A 15,814-nucleotide genomic window follows, 5' to 3' on the forward strand; every position below is an offset into this window, starting at 1 on the left:
AGGGAGAAAATAAGACTCTTAAAGATATGAAAAAGGGAGGAGGTGGTAGTGAAAGAGGGAGGAGGGAAGAGAGAAGAGGAAGAGAAGGAAAAGGAAGAGGTGGGGAAAAAAAAGGAAGAGGAGAAAATGATTGCAGTGGGAATAATAACACCACCTACCCCACAGGATTGTTGTGAAGATTAAATAAGATAACATATGTATAGAACTTTAGAAATCTTAAGGCTCTCTTTTGTTTCATGAATTTTTTGATAGACCTTTACTAATAAGCCAGTAAGAGCTTGAGAAAGATTTTACTGTAGCCTGTTCGTTCAGTTTATATTTCACTGCTAGTTGTATCACTCACAATTCAGTTAGAAGTATTTATTCTTTACATAACAACAAGAAAGTTAATATCTTCATTTTAGTGTTTTGGTTGTACAAAGAAAATATAAAATATATGTTCATTAAGGGAAATTTTTATTATTAGCTGCAAATGCAAGAGAATGAGTAAAGATATGTTCTTTTTGATATTGCCAGTTACACTAAACCCAAAAAATTGTATGTTAGAAAGAAAAATAAGGAAGGGCAGTCTTTGGGCTTTTGAAGTCCTCCTTTAATAGCAATTAAGAATTTTTTCACTAATTAGGGAAAAAAAAAATCTCAAAGGAATCGATGATTGCAGTTGTACATGCCATTCATTCAGTGATCATATACAGCATATCAGTAAATTGAGGGAAAAAAATTGGCATCAGTTATATTCTCCTCCAAATCTCCTTAAACAATTCTTCCTTTTCCTAGATGTCTTTTAGACATGGCCTCAAGACTTCCAGGAATCCTTCAATTAAATGTTTTGAAAAGAGCAAAATTGCATCCCTTAGTTTTTTGCCTAAAAAATAAAACAATCAATAAATAAGCAAACATTGGGGAAGAAGAGATAAGTCTTTGAGATAGGCAAATGAAGGCTGAGGAGTTACAGAAAAAGGTCAAGTGATCTAGTCACCAAAAATCAATCATACAACTAGCAAACAAAATAAAACCATTCCCTTTTTTCTCCCTCTTCATCTACCTCTCCCTCTTCAGTGGAGGGGATATTTGTTTATTTTGAATGATCACAGTACTGGTTGTGAAAATTTTAAGATGGGAGAAGGGGAGGGTTGGATATTTGGGTACAAATTCTAATTCAAATAAAATTAAAACCTTCTTGGGGAAAACACTTTCCAGGGTATGCCTACCTAAATTAACTTACAATCAACAAACTATTTCTTTTGTATGAAATGTAAAATATTTGACTTACAGTCTTGTAACTGGGTCAGATTCTCACTTGGCTCTCTAAGAACAGAGGCTAAGAAATCTGGCCCAAAGTCCTTCATCTAGGAAGGAGCATTGCCCTTGACAAAAACTGATTTAGATGAAATGCTTAATTTGGTTCTCACTATCCCAATTCACTCATTGACAGAGAGAAGAGGAGGAGCCCATATGACTTAGATTCACTTCTGATACAACAATGACATTTTGAATATTAATGATTTATTGACTGAGTAGCCCTATAAATACAGGGTCACTTCAGACTCTTGAAAAGCTTCCCTCTGTTGGCCACAGATCTGTAAGAACTGAACTGAAGCCTAGGTAAGTTGAACCTGGCCTGTCCCAGACTCACATGTCCTGTCTTCCTCCATGTTCTTCTGAGCTGGTCTTCTCTCAACTCTCTTATAATTGCCAGGTTGCAGCCAATCCCAGTCGCCATGTGGATTCATGGTGTTTATAATGTTATTTGTGATTTTCTCCTTTGCTGGCATAGGTAAGAGACAAGCTGGGTATCAAAGAAGGGGGAATGAGGATATGGAGGTTGGGTTCAGCTCAGACCTCATCAATTGTCTGGAAGAGCTAGCCTTGAGACTGAGGTATCTAGGATCTCCCCAACTGTCTTCATAATTGTGGGGGAAATCACATTTGCTTAGCCTAAAATAACAGGTTTTATATAAATAATATGTTGTTATTGTTGTTCTTCACTGTTTCAGTCATGTCCAACTTTTTGTGCCCACATTTAGGGTTTTCTTAGCAAAGATACTAGAGTGGTTTTGCCATTTCCTTCTCTGGCTCACTTTACATAGAAAAGAACTGAGCCAATCAGAGCTAAGTGACTTGCCTAGAGTAACACAACTAGTAAGTGTCTGAGACCACATTTGAACTCAGATATTTTTGACTCAATGACTGGCACTCTATCCATTATGCCAAATAACTCCCCACACGTATGTGAACATAGGTCTTGTGGCCAGGAAAAGAAGGGATTATGTAGCATAAAGAAGTTGTTTTATATATATATATATATATATATATATATATATATATATATATATATATATATATATATATATATATATATATATTTTTAAATTGTTAAATAGCATGGAAAGGCAAGGCAAGAAGACTTGGGACATCACCATCATGATTTCAGCACTATCCCCAAGATTATAGGATGCTAACTGGAAAAGAACTCAGAGAGCCTCTAGCCTTACCCCTTCATTTTATAGAGAAGGAAAAATGAGGTTCACAGAAGTTGTTACTTACCCAAGACCCCTCAAGTAATACCAGGTATGGGATATGAACCCAGTTGATGAAAGCAGCATTCTGCAAACCTTTTCCTTCATACTCAGTCTTAACTGGAGGAATGAGCAGGAAGATTTTTGCCAGTGTACCTATCCAGAGAAAACTCATGGACTCTGGAGTCAGACCATTTGAATCTCAGACTGCTACTTATAGCTCTCTAAATAAGCAGGTAACACCAACTAGCTGAGTGACATTAGGTAAACCAATGAGCTTCTCCAGGCTTTAGTTTCTTATTTCTCTGCCTAATTACTATTGTGAAAATCAAATGAGGATTTGTTTAAGCAGAGATCTAGAGAAATATGAGCTGTTAATCCCTGATAGACATTCTCACAAAGGTTCAACTGAGGCACCAGAATGTGATTGTGTCTCAATCAGAGGAAGTTAGGGTCACAAAAATCCCCACTCTGAGCACAACTCCAGACACTGTCCTTATGTGGGGTCTGGAAGTTCTGAGAAGATGTTTAATTTCTGTAATTTGATCTGAAAGTACTAAGTGCTGGAGCTGAGAGCCTCCTATACTTTACTGCTCCATCATTTGGAGGAAGAGGAAAGGTTTTGGGATGGGAGCCCTCTGATCTAGCCTTAATAGTGATGCTGTTTCCTTCAGGGATGTTGAGAAGAGATGAGATGAGGATCAGCTATTCTGCCATCACCAACAGTGTCTGAAATGGGGAGCTAGGGAATAGAGGTGCTTTTCACCTAAAAATAAAATAGATAAGGCTCCCTGTCTCATAGAAGATGTTTGAACCCTAAGGGCCCTAATATACCTGCTTTTTATAATGTCTTTCTTCTTATTCTGAAGGCTGTCAGACAATGCCTAGACAAGCCCCTTCCTTTCACTTTCTGAACTTGAAAATGAAAGGTTGGACTAGATGATCATTAAACCCACAACTTTCTAATTTCCAGTCCTTTTTTTATCTATCTAACTAAAGTGTAAGGTTTATTTATATCTACAATAATTAGCCCAGTATCTGGCCCATAAGGTATGCTTAATAAATATTCTACATTTCTATTTAAAGCTCCTTCCAATCCCATGAATCTGAGTCTAAATTAGCTAATATGTTCCTACATAAGTCAATCAGCCACCTCTAACAATTGGTTGTATAATGTTTTCAAAAATCATTGACCTACAGCTTTATAACTCTTTTCTTCCATTTTTTAACCATCAGGAGAATATTCATCTTTTCCCAATCATTCAGTCCCTCTTCAACTCTCTACCTCAAGATCCCTGACAATGACTTATCCACAGTAGCTCTTCTTTTAGTAACCCAGGCTATTGTTCATATGGACAAGGTGACTCAAACTAATAATGGGGAGTGCTCCTTTGCCGCAAATGGACTAATTTTGAATATCACTTCTCTATTAGATATTTTTTTACAATCTGTCTTCTTTATGAGGATTTCACTTGCATATTCATCAGTTCACTTTTAAACAACCCAGTGGCTTTAGGAATACTTAAAGTGACTAGATGACCTTTCAATCTTTGCATATATATCATTGTGATAACCCATTTAATCTTGCTTTCCTCCTGCTTTAACCTGCTTTCCTCCCCTTTATTTGAGGAAAATGCTTAAGCTAACTAAATCTAAGTAATCTTCAGGCATCTGTGGTTAGTAGGAGCTAGAAACTTGTCTATGTAAGGGTGCTTAGAACAAGCCTATTTGTATAAGTAATGTAAATACTACTGGACTAGGAGTCAAAATCTTAAATTATTATGTTAGTTCAACCTCCTCACTTTACAAATGAGGAAACTATAGGGACTTATCCAGTCTCACACAAGTAGTGAGTAGTAGGTTAGAGTCATAATTCAAACACAGGTCATCTGATTCCAAATTTAGCATTCTTGCCACTGTAAAATGCTGACTTCTCTAATATATTCATGATCTTATTAATGTGAACACCTTCCCCTAGTCCAGACTATATCATCACCATGCCTCTGTTATGTTGTCTCAAAAATCCTTCACAGAGGTTTAACTGAGGAGATCTTTCTTCAAGATGTTTTAATACACTAGGGGAACCAGTAAAACATTCAGGGTATCCAGCTGTTCTCTCTTACTCTTTACCTGCTAACTTCTTTTATGGTATATACTTTATATGTCCCCTGATTATAAATCACTTTTTATACCTCTTTCCCCAATAAATCACTGTTGGTATATGGTATATCTAAATACTTTTGATAAGGTTTAGAGTGGTCCAGATTCCTGGTGATCTGAGGTTAGTGGCTATGAGAGTTATTAAGAATCCCCTTTAAATTGGCCACAAGTTTTAGGATTGAAAGAATTCACTCATTTCCGAATATTAATTGCAAAATGAAAGTTTATTGTTAGATAGAAATCAGTTTCCCAAGAGACTGACTTCTATAGTGGCAGATCTATGGAAAATGGAGTTTTGCCCTGAGAATCCAGTTCCCCACTGGACAGAAAGTCCTGGCAGCAAAGAGCTGCCAAGGTTCATCTGCAAAGACTTTAGTTAATAGAAGTTTATTATATTGGGTATCTTAGTGGGGCTTTTTGACCAGGATTTGTAATTGAATCAAAGGCTCTGGCATCCTGGAAAGATAACTTGTCTGAGGAGGATATGCCTCAGCCAGGAGGGGCTGGGAATCTGAAAGGAATCACAGATCAATAGGAAATACAGTTTCTTAAAGGGACCACAACCCACTTCTCTTTGAAGTGGGTAAAAGGAAAATATTTTCCTAGAACACATCCCTTCCTTTTTCCCTAGGGAGAAACACTTTGTTACTAATGGATTTCTCTAAGCATATGTATTGATTTGTCTTTGCCCAGGTAAGGAACAAGTTAAATGCATTCATTTGTAAAAATCTCCAACAGCTTAAAATGCCCTCTCAATTAAAGTCCCAGTTCCTTAGGAAGCATTGAAAGCTCTCCATAATCTGAATGCAGTTTACCCTTGTTCCATGGGATTTTAGGTTTAAACACATTGGTTTAGAGATGAAAAGGTCACTAAAAGCTATCTAGTCTAATTTCTTCATTCTACAGATGAGAAAATACATGTAGAAAACTGAAATTATTTTCCCAAGGTCACACAGGTAGTCAACATTATGAAAAGTTTAAAAGAAACCCAGGTCCACTGAATTTAAAACAATGTTTTTCTGCTGTACTGCTAAGTAGCTGTCTCCTATACCTTATCACATAAGTCAGCTAAAATATCTCAGCATACCCTGCCCTTTGTTTTCTCTGAATCTTTTGTTCACTTTGGCATCAAAACCATGAATGTTCTCTCTCAATAGAAATCCTACTCAATCCTCAAGGTTTACCTGACTTAAATTCCACATTCTCCAAAAAGACTTACTTCTCTGATCTTCCCAAGCAAAAGTAGAAATTACTTTTTCCATTAATTCCTGTATCAATTTACTTAATTTTAGGCACAAAATAATATATTTTATATTATATCACTTTATTACTATTTCTTATCTCCCTTATCAGACTGTATTTTTCTTGACTACAAGAAGAAATGTATCATTTTCATTCATGTGTCCCAAGGACAAAGCACTTAATTCTTATTAGGGACTAGGAAAACAGTCCTTACTCTCAAGGACTTTATATTCCATTGGGGATGGTCACATGGACATATAAAAGTCTATATGAAATATTTGATAGTGGGGTTTGTGGAGGGAAATAGGAGATTGTGGAATTACAATTAGCTTCATGTAGGAAGTTTTATACCATGAGTCTTGAAGGAAATCAAGGGTTCTGAGAAGTCAAAATGAGAGAAAAAAAGGTTTGTCCCAGACAATGGTGACCAATATTGCAAAGGCACAAAGATGATAAACACAATAGTTTTTTAAGAGAAACAAAGAGAAAACTAGTTTGAACAGAGTGAATGAATATACACAATGTAATTAAGCTGAAAAAATGCAATGGGACCAGAATGTGAGTGGATTTAAATGGAAAAAGAGAAGGATCTATATATGATATGGGAAGCGGCAACAGTTTACTGAATAGGAGATGTAGTAAGATCCATGCTACACCATTAAAATCACAAGTCAAATTTCTAGGTAATTCCTGAAAAAAAATCTTTTTTTTTTTCCTTTGCATAGGATATGACAAGTTAGTTAATACTAACTTGCCATATCCTATGCAAAGGTTAGCCAAGTGTTGTATCATGCGGATATGAAGATAAAGAAAATCTTAACAGGAAATCCTGCTGAGGAGAGTATTCAAGATAGGAAATAATAGTAGAATAGAAAACTACACGATTGGAAATACATAGAATATTACTTATTCTTATTTTAATTTAAAAAAATTAAGCATGACTTCAAAGACAGAAATGATTCCTGTGTTTTTGTCCATATACAGAGACAAAAAGTCTTTATCATAAAAGTATTATCGCAAATTTATGTTCTGGGTCACATGACCAACAAGATACTGGGCTGATCATTGCTCTGATCCTCACAACCTCTCAAATAGCTCTAAACAGAAATTATTCACAAACATAAAACAACTCAATTTCTTCAAGTTTTAAGAACACCCAGAACCAAAGGCAAGAATAACATTAAATCACACCAATCTTGAGCGCCCTTGTATTCCCAATATAGTAAAAATGATAACACTACCAAAGTTCATTTATACCTTTAATGGAAGACCAGCGAAATTGCTAAGGGGGTACTTAGCATGTAAAATCATGACAAAATCATTTTTAAAATTCACTTGGGGACTTCTGGTCAAGATGGCAGTGAGGAGGCGCACAGCTGTTTGAGCTCCGCATTTTCTCTCAGAATTTACTTCATGACAAGCCTCAGAATTAGTGCTTGACTGGAAAAAATCCACAAATAATCACCAACAGAAGACATCCTTGAAATTCGCCAGAAAAGGTCTGTGTTTGCTCGGGGGAGGGGATGAACAGACTGGGCGCAGGGTAAGCAGCCAGAGTGAAGCAGGAAGCTCACACTGCTCAGACCAGAAGGGGAGGGGGCGATCTCTGCCATTTCTTCGGAACGACCTTTACCCCAGTGTCAATATTCTGTCTTGGCAGCAAGCCAGGAGCAGCAGAGAAGGTATAAACACCAGAGGTAATGAATAAAACCCCGGAAAGCTAGCGTCTTTCCAGACTGGCAACTCCCACCCCCACCTGGAGTGACTCAATGCGTTCTTAGAGCCTCAGAGTCTCAGACCACAGACGCAGTGCAGCCATCGCTGTCTTGCTAGTGCCTCGCCGCTGTCTCCCGCAGTCTGTAGAGGAAGCACAGTACGAACATCCAGCCCCCCCCCAAAAAAAAGCAGACCAATTGTTTTTCTTGTCAGTTTGTTTTCTTTGATTCTTCTCTGATAAAATGAACAAAAAAGTTTAAAAGGGCTCTGACCATTGACAGCTTCTATATGGATAAGGAGCAGACTTTAAATCCTGAGGAGACTAAAAGCAGACTGTTCCCAGAGGAATCCCCTAAGGGGGATATGATCTGCTCCTCAATACACAAGACTCTCATAGAGGAAATCAACAAGGCTCTCACAAGAGAGCTAGAAGAGAAATGGGGAAAGGGAAGGGAAGCTTGGCAAGAGGGTCTGGTTAAATCATCCCATGCATTTAAAGACAGAGTGGATAAAGAAATAAAATCATTGAGAAACAAAATTAGTGAATTAGAAAAGGCAAACAACTCTAAGGAAAACATAATTAGTGAGTTGGAAAAAGAAAACAGCTCTCTAAAAAATAAAATTGGCAAATTGGAAAAAAATTTCATAGAACAAAACAACTCACTTAAAAACTCAATTGGTTCTTTTTGTACAGCAAAATAACTGTTTGGACATGTATACATATATTATATTTAATTTATACTTTAATATATTTAACATGCATTGGTCAACCGGTGTAACATGAACTTGGATAATGGAGCACGTGAGACTAATTGCCAATTGGACAATTCTCTATTAACTTGTTTGAAGGATGACCCTCCCCAACTATTCTGTGCTGGCTCGATTGGTGGGACAAAGAAGGGGAAGTGACTTGTGTGGGTAAAGTAGGAGGAGGAAATTGAGGCATTTTACTGGCGGTGGGGAGAGAGGAAGGAGATTTGGAGATTGCTAGATCTAATCCCCTGATCTCGACCACAAAAGACCAAGAATAAAGACTTTTGATTATCCTAACTCTGGCTGATTTCTGGGAAGACAGAGTTCCAGCATTTGGCACCTAACATGAGGCAAGGACTTATTCTGAGCCCTTCAGAGGAGCTAACCCAGCCTTGAAAATTTGGCACCCGATCCCTTGCCTCCAGGCACAGTAGGCTTGACCATTTCACCTCCTAAGAGTACTTACAAAACAGTGTTCATTCATACACTGATGTGGGAAACTGGGGAATGTGTAGATAATATCCCAGTCACTAACACAGGTAGACAATGTGTGACTTATCAACCAGGGAAAGTAGTAGCATCTGGTTTATTGATACAGACCCCTAATAAGCAACCTGGTTATAGTCACCCATGTTCTGACTCCAAGCAGCAAAACCCAGGAATATACTTGGCAGCAGCTGTGACAGCTGTTCATGCTCACCATATATATATATATATATATATATATATATATATATATATATATATATGAGACATGCCATTAGAAGGACTGGTGGACACAGGTGCAGATCGCACAGTCATTAGAGATGCCAACTGGTCCAGTCAGTGGCCAAAGACTAAAACAGACACCTACATGAAGGCCTGCCAACACTCTCACCTATTACTATCCAATGGAAAACTGATACACCACTGTGGATAGAATAGTGGCCCTTAGGTAGGGATAAAATTCAGGCCTTATTAGACATAGTACAGGAGTAACTTGACCAAGGACACTTACAACTTTCTCTAAGTCCTTGGAATTCCCCAGTATTTGTTGTAAAAAAAGAAATCTGGAAAATGGAGGATGCTGACTGATTTAAGAAGGTAAATGAACAGATGGAAACTATGGAAACTCTTCAACCTGGACTTCCATCTCCTACTCAATTGCCTAGATAATGGCCTCTTTGGGTTATAGACATTAAGGATTGTTTCTATTCTATCCCTCTAGATAAGGAGGATATGAAAAGATTTGCCTTTTCACTGCCCAGCATTAACTTAGCTGAGCCTTATAAAAGATATGAATGGACAATTTGGCCACAGGAAATGAAAAACAGCCCTACTATGTGTCAAATGTATGTTGCTGCTGCTCTTACTCCAGTAAGAAAAGCATTTCCAAAAGTAATGTTATTACATTACATGGATGATATATTGGGATGCACACCTGAGGAACAAATGTTAGAAGGATGTCTACAAAAAATCATAGAAACACTAAGGAATTATAAATTGCACATAGCTTCAGAAAAGATTCAAAGACATGCTCCTTTTCAATATTTAGGATATGAAGTATATCCTAAGGTGCTTACAGTACAAAAACTCTCCTTAAGAACAGAGAAGCTAAACACCTTAAATGACTTCCAGAAATTGATAGGAGATATCCAATGGATGCATCCCATGCTAGGCTTGACTACCTGTCAATTGCAACCACTATATGACATTTTAAGGGGAGACAGTGCTTTAAATTCACCACACCAGCTTACAAAAAAAGCTCAAGAGGCTTTGAGATAAGTTGAACTGGCTTTATCCAATGTGGTTGAAAGAGTCACTCAAAAACCCTTGGAAATATCAGTTTTTGCTACACAAGAGGCACCCACAGCAGTCTTTCATCAAAGAGACAGTATGATAGAGTGGGTGAAACTCCCAGCACAACCAGAAGAAAGCCTTACTTCTTACCAGTGCTTGTGGCTAGAATTTTATTAAAGGCCATTAAGCGAGCAGTACAATTATCTGGGATAAGACCTGACAAGATATACACCTTTTATACCAATGCAAAAGTTAATGTGTGCTGTGAAACCATCCCAGAGTGGCAAATTTTATTAGCCATGGCTCCAAATTTTACACATGGGTCTTCATTAAAGATAACCAGACTGTTACATAATTGGCGATGGATTCTTGAAGAAAAGGTTTCTAAAGTTCCTCTTAAAGGACCAACTACCTTTACAGATGCATCCAAACATAATATTTGTGCTGTATACTCTTGTGAGTTAACTATAAAGAGAGTAATCAGAACTCCTTTTCAGTCCACTCAGCAGAATGAATTGTATGCAATCATTTTAGCTCTTGCTTATTATCCAGGAGACATAAATATAATATCTGATTTGGCCTATTCAGTAGGTGTGGTACAAAGAATTGCCACAGCCCAAATAAAATTTGTAGCCTCCAATATATATCAGCTCTTTAAGGAACTTCAAGAATGAATGAGAAAGCATCCAGGTAAGATTTATATTTTGCATGTCCACTCCATAGTGGACTTCCAGGTCCTATTTTTGATGGAAATTCAAAGGCAGATAGCTTTCTAAACATGATGGCCAATATTCCTTTATTTCAAGAAGCCCAAGAATCTCATTCTAAATATTGTGAGGCTGCCTGAGCTTTACCTTTACAATTTGGAATAACAAGAGAAGAAGCTAGGAGCATAGTAAAAGCCTGTACAGCTTGCCTTCCTTTCCATGCTCCTACACTCCCGCCAGGGAAGAATCCTTGTGGTTTGAGACCTAATGAAATTTGGGAAATGGATGTGACCCATTATAAATCTTTTGGTCATCTATCTTATATCCACGTTGTGGTAGATACCTTTTCAGGATTCACTTTTGCAATGCCAGCAGCAAAAGAGACAGCCTGAGTGGTCACTAAATTCCTTATCTAAGCATTTGCAATTATGGGTGTCCCACAAGCAATAAAAACAGACAATGGACCTGCATATACTTCCAAACATTTTGCACACTTTTGTGCACAGTAAAGATTTTACATACCACTGGCATACCATTTAATCCTCAAGGGCAGGCAATAGTATAAAGAAGAAACAGAGATATTAAGACACTCCTCCAAAAACAAAGGAAAGGGGGAGCCATGGGTAACCCTAGAGAATTTCTAAATTTAGTTCTCTATACCATTAATTTTTTAATTTTTGACAAAGATGAACTGGCTCTGGCAGAGAAGTTTTATAACCCACCGGAAGGACAGCGTCCAGTGCAAGCAGCTCCACTGTCCTTAGATAATCACCAGGTGATGTGGAGAGACCCAGAAAGTGGTGAATGGAAGGGACCAGATAGGTTAACTGCTTGGGTAAGAGGGTTTGCTTGTATTTCTTCAGATGGAGAAGGAATCAGATGGGTGCCAATGAGCCGTATTCACCTTGTCCATTGGAGAGAGACGGAGCAGACCCTTGAAACGAAGGAGAAGACCCAAGAAACATTGTATGGTTCCATTGCTGAGTGTGCCCACCACTAAAAGAACCTGGCAGTTATGGCGTTTGACTTATGGACATCAAAAATTGTTGGACTTGAAAAATCCTCAGGAATCATTGGATTCTCTGAGGCATGATAAGACTATTGTAGGACTTGAAAGCTTTCAGGAATCATTGGATTCTCTAAGGCATCATAAGACTGTTGCGGAACTTCAAAAACTTGTGGGATCATTGGATTCCCTAACATGTGAAGCAATGATCAATAGAATGGTTTTGGACTATCTCTTGGTTGCTGAAGAAGGCATATGTGTGACTGATGTTTACATATCCTCTTTCTAGGACTTCTAGAAATCTTTTACAACACCATGTTGATTCATATTGTTTGTTATATCACTACTTGCATGTACAATTCATGTTTGTTACACCTTATTGAGCCTGCACTCACTGTGGGGAGAGTTATCACTAATAGCCTCTGCATTATGGCTATGTGCTTGTGTAATACCTCCCATGCTGATGGGTTTGTGCATACTTGTCTCTAATAAGACCCTTCAACCCAGAAACCCGCTAGCAATCCCCACTTCCTTTTGGTGCTTTTCATCCTTCCTGAGATGTCAGGGAGGGCATGATTATCTCCTTTTGAGTGCTTTCATCTCCATTCCTGTGAAGTCAGGGGGACAGCGTGACCACTTGTGTTCTAAAACAAAAGAAAGCAGGAGATATAAAGGGCTAGAACTGAGCAAATGCATTTGGATAATGGAACACTCAGACTAATTGCCAATTGGACAATTCTCTATTAACATGTTTGAAGGATGACCCTCCCCAACTGTTCTGTGCTGGCTCAATTGGTGGGTGTGGACAAAGAAGGGGAAGTGACAGGTGTGGGTGGAGTAGAAAGTGGAAATTGAGGCATTCTCCTGGCGGTGGAGAGAGAGGAAGGAGGTGTGGAGATTGCTAGATCTAATCCCCTGACCTCTACCACAAAAGATAAAGAATAAAGACTTTTGATTAACCTGCCTCCAGTTGATTTCTGGGAAGACAGAGTTTCAGCAAACCTGTCATCTGGGGGGGGGGGTGGTAAGGAGTGTAAAAATTAGAACAAAGGGTTTGGCAATTGTCAATGTTGTAAAATTACCCATTGGTAAATAAAAACTATTTAAAAATAAATAAATAACTCAATTGGACAATTAGAAAAAGATATTTTAAAAGTGAGTGAAGAAAATACTTCACTGAAAATCAGAATCGAACAAATAGAATTGAATGACTCCAGGAGACACTAAGAATCAGTCAAGCAAAACCAAAAAAATGGAACAATGGAAAAAAATGTCAAATAGCTTCTTGGGAAAACAACAGACATGGAAAATGGATCCAGGAGAGACAATTTGAGAATTATTGGACTCCCTGAAAAACATGATGAAAAAAAAGAGCCTGGACACTATTTTCCAGGAAATTATCAAAGACAACTGCCCAGATGTTTTAAAAACAAAGAGTAAAATAGACATTAAAGAATTCATCAATCACCTACTGAAAGGGACCCTAAATGACTTACCCAGCAAAAATGAGCATCTTTTTCTAGGGAAGAAGATGGACATTCAACAAAATAAATGAATTCCATCTATTCTTTATGAAAAAACTGGATCTAAACAAAAAGTTTGATCTCCAAATATAGAACTCAGGATATTCTTTAAAAGGTAAAAAGAAATCTTGAGAATTGTTTTTCTGCCATAAAGATATATAAAGAACACATGTATAATCTGTTCTAGAAACTAGAGGTGGAAAGGAAATTGTACCAGAAAAAGGGTAAAGTGGGGGTACTACCTCTCACGAAGAGGCAAAGGTAACCTATTTTATCTGAGAGAAAGAATGGAGGGAGATGAACGTAGTGTGTATAATATTCTCATCAGAATTGGCTTGAAGAGAAAAAAAATAGACATATTCAATTTATGGTAAAACTCCTTCCACTTAATTGAAAAGTGGGAGGGGAAAAGTGAAAAGGGAAGGAGTAAGCTAACTGAAAGGGAATATAGAAATTGTGAGGGAAAGGGGTAAAATAGGGGGAGGAACTGTAAGGCAGGGAAGGGATACTAAAAAGGGAGGGCTGTGAGAAGCAAGTGGTGTTCACATGTTTAATACTGGGAAGGGGGAAGGGAGGAAGTAAAGGAGAAAAGCATAAGCAAGGGTTAAGAAGATGGCAAATAATACAGAATTAGTCATTTTAACCATAAATATGAATGGAGTAAACTCCCCCATAAAGAGGAAGCGGTTAGCAGACTGGATTAAAAACCAGAATCCTACTATATGTTGTTTACAGGAAACACACCTGAAACAGGGTGATACATACAGAATAAAGGTAAAAGGTTGGAGCAGAATCGACTATGCTTCAGGTGAAGCCAAAAAAGCAGGGGTAGCCATCCTCATCTCAGATCAAGCAAAAGCAAAAATTGATCTAATTAAAAGAGATAAGGAAGGGCACTATATCTTGCTAAAGGGTAGCATAGAAAATGAAGCAGTATCAATATTAAACATATATGCACCAAGTGGTACAGCATCTAAATTCTTAAAAGAGAAATTAAGCAAGCTGCAAGAAGAAATAGCAAAACTATAATAGTGGGAGATCTCAACCTTGCACTCTCAGAATTAAATAAATCAAAACACAAAATAAATAAGAAAGAAGTCAAAGAGGTAAATAGAATACTAGAAAAGTTAGATATGATAGATCTTTGGAGAAAACTAAATGGATACAGAAAGGAGTACACTTTCTTCTCAGCAGTTCATGGAACCTATACAAAAATTGACCATCTATTAGCACATAAAAATATCAAATTCAAATGCAGAAAGGCAGAAATAGTAAATGCATTCTTTTCAGACCACGATGCAATGAAAATTACATTCAATAAAAAGCCAGGGGACAATAGACCAAAAAATAATCTCATACTAAAGAATGATTGGGTGAAACAGCAAATTGTTAGTCTTAAAAATAAAAAAGGAGAACTTGCCACTAATGAAGAGGAAATTGGAGCAATAATTAGGAGTTACTTTGCCCAACTTTATGCAAATAAGTTCGATAATTTAAAGGAAATGTAAGAATACCTTCAAAAATATAGTTTGCCCAGATTAACAGAAGAAGTAAATTGGTTAAACAGTCCCATCTTAGTAAAGAAATAGAGCCAACTTCCTAAGAAAAAAATCCCCAGGACCAAATGGGGATTCTGTGAATTCTGCCAAATTCATGTGAATTCTACCAAACACTTAAAGAACAATTAACTCCAGTGTTAAATAAACTATTTGAAAAAATAGGGATTGAAGGAGTCCTAACAAATTCCTTTTATTACACAGACATGGTACTGATACCTAAACCAGGTAGGTTGAAAACATAAAAAGAAAATTATAGACCAATCTCTCTAATGAATATTGATACTGAAATCTTAAATAAAATATTAGCAAAAAGATCACAGAAAATCATCCCCAGGATAATACACTATGATCAAGTGGGATTTATACCAGGAATGCACGGCTGGTTCAATATTAGGAAAACTATTAGCATAATTGACTATATCAATAACCAAATTAACAAAAACCATATGATCACCTCAATAGATGTAGAAAAAGTATTTGACAAAATCCAACATCCATTCCTACTAAAAACACTTAAGAGTATAGAAATAAATAGACTATTCATTAAAATAATCAAGAGCATATATTTAAAACCGTCAGTAAGTATAATATGTAATGGGGATAAACTGGAACCTTTCCCAGTAAGATCAGCAGTGAAACAAGGTTGCCCACTATCACCATTATTATTCAATATTGTATTAGAAATGCTAGACTTGACAATAAGAGTCGAGAAAGAGATTAAAGGAATTAGAGTATGTAATGAGGAAACCAAACTATCACTCTTTGCAGATGATATGATGGTATACTTAGAGAACCCCAGAGATTCTACTAAAAAGCTATTAGAAATAATTCACAACTTTAGCAAAGTTGC

At 37.2% G+C, this 15,814-nt stretch overlaps 2 long non-coding RNA genes across 2 annotated transcripts in view; one reads left to right on the forward strand and one right to left on the reverse strand.

Annotated features, from left to right (window-relative positions):
* Positions 1 to 15,814, reverse strand: part of LOC141555241 (uncharacterized) — a 71,544-nt gene that overhangs the window by 24,278 nt on the left and 31,452 nt on the right. The gene's annotated exons all lie outside the window — the stretch shown is intronic.
* Positions 1,564 to 13,156, forward strand: LOC141555239 (uncharacterized). The gene is made up of 3 exons (XR_012486125.1): positions 1,564 to 1,605; positions 1,700 to 1,777; positions 11,740 to 13,156. It is a non-coding gene; the product is annotated as an uncharacterized LOC141555239 (long non-coding RNA).

The sequence above is a fragment of the Sminthopsis crassicaudata genome, chromosome 2, assembly GCF_048593235.1.
Source record: "Sminthopsis crassicaudata isolate SCR6 chromosome 2, ASM4859323v1, whole genome shotgun sequence".
Lineage (NCBI taxonomy): Eukaryota > Metazoa > Chordata > Mammalia > Dasyuromorphia > Dasyuridae > Sminthopsis > Sminthopsis crassicaudata.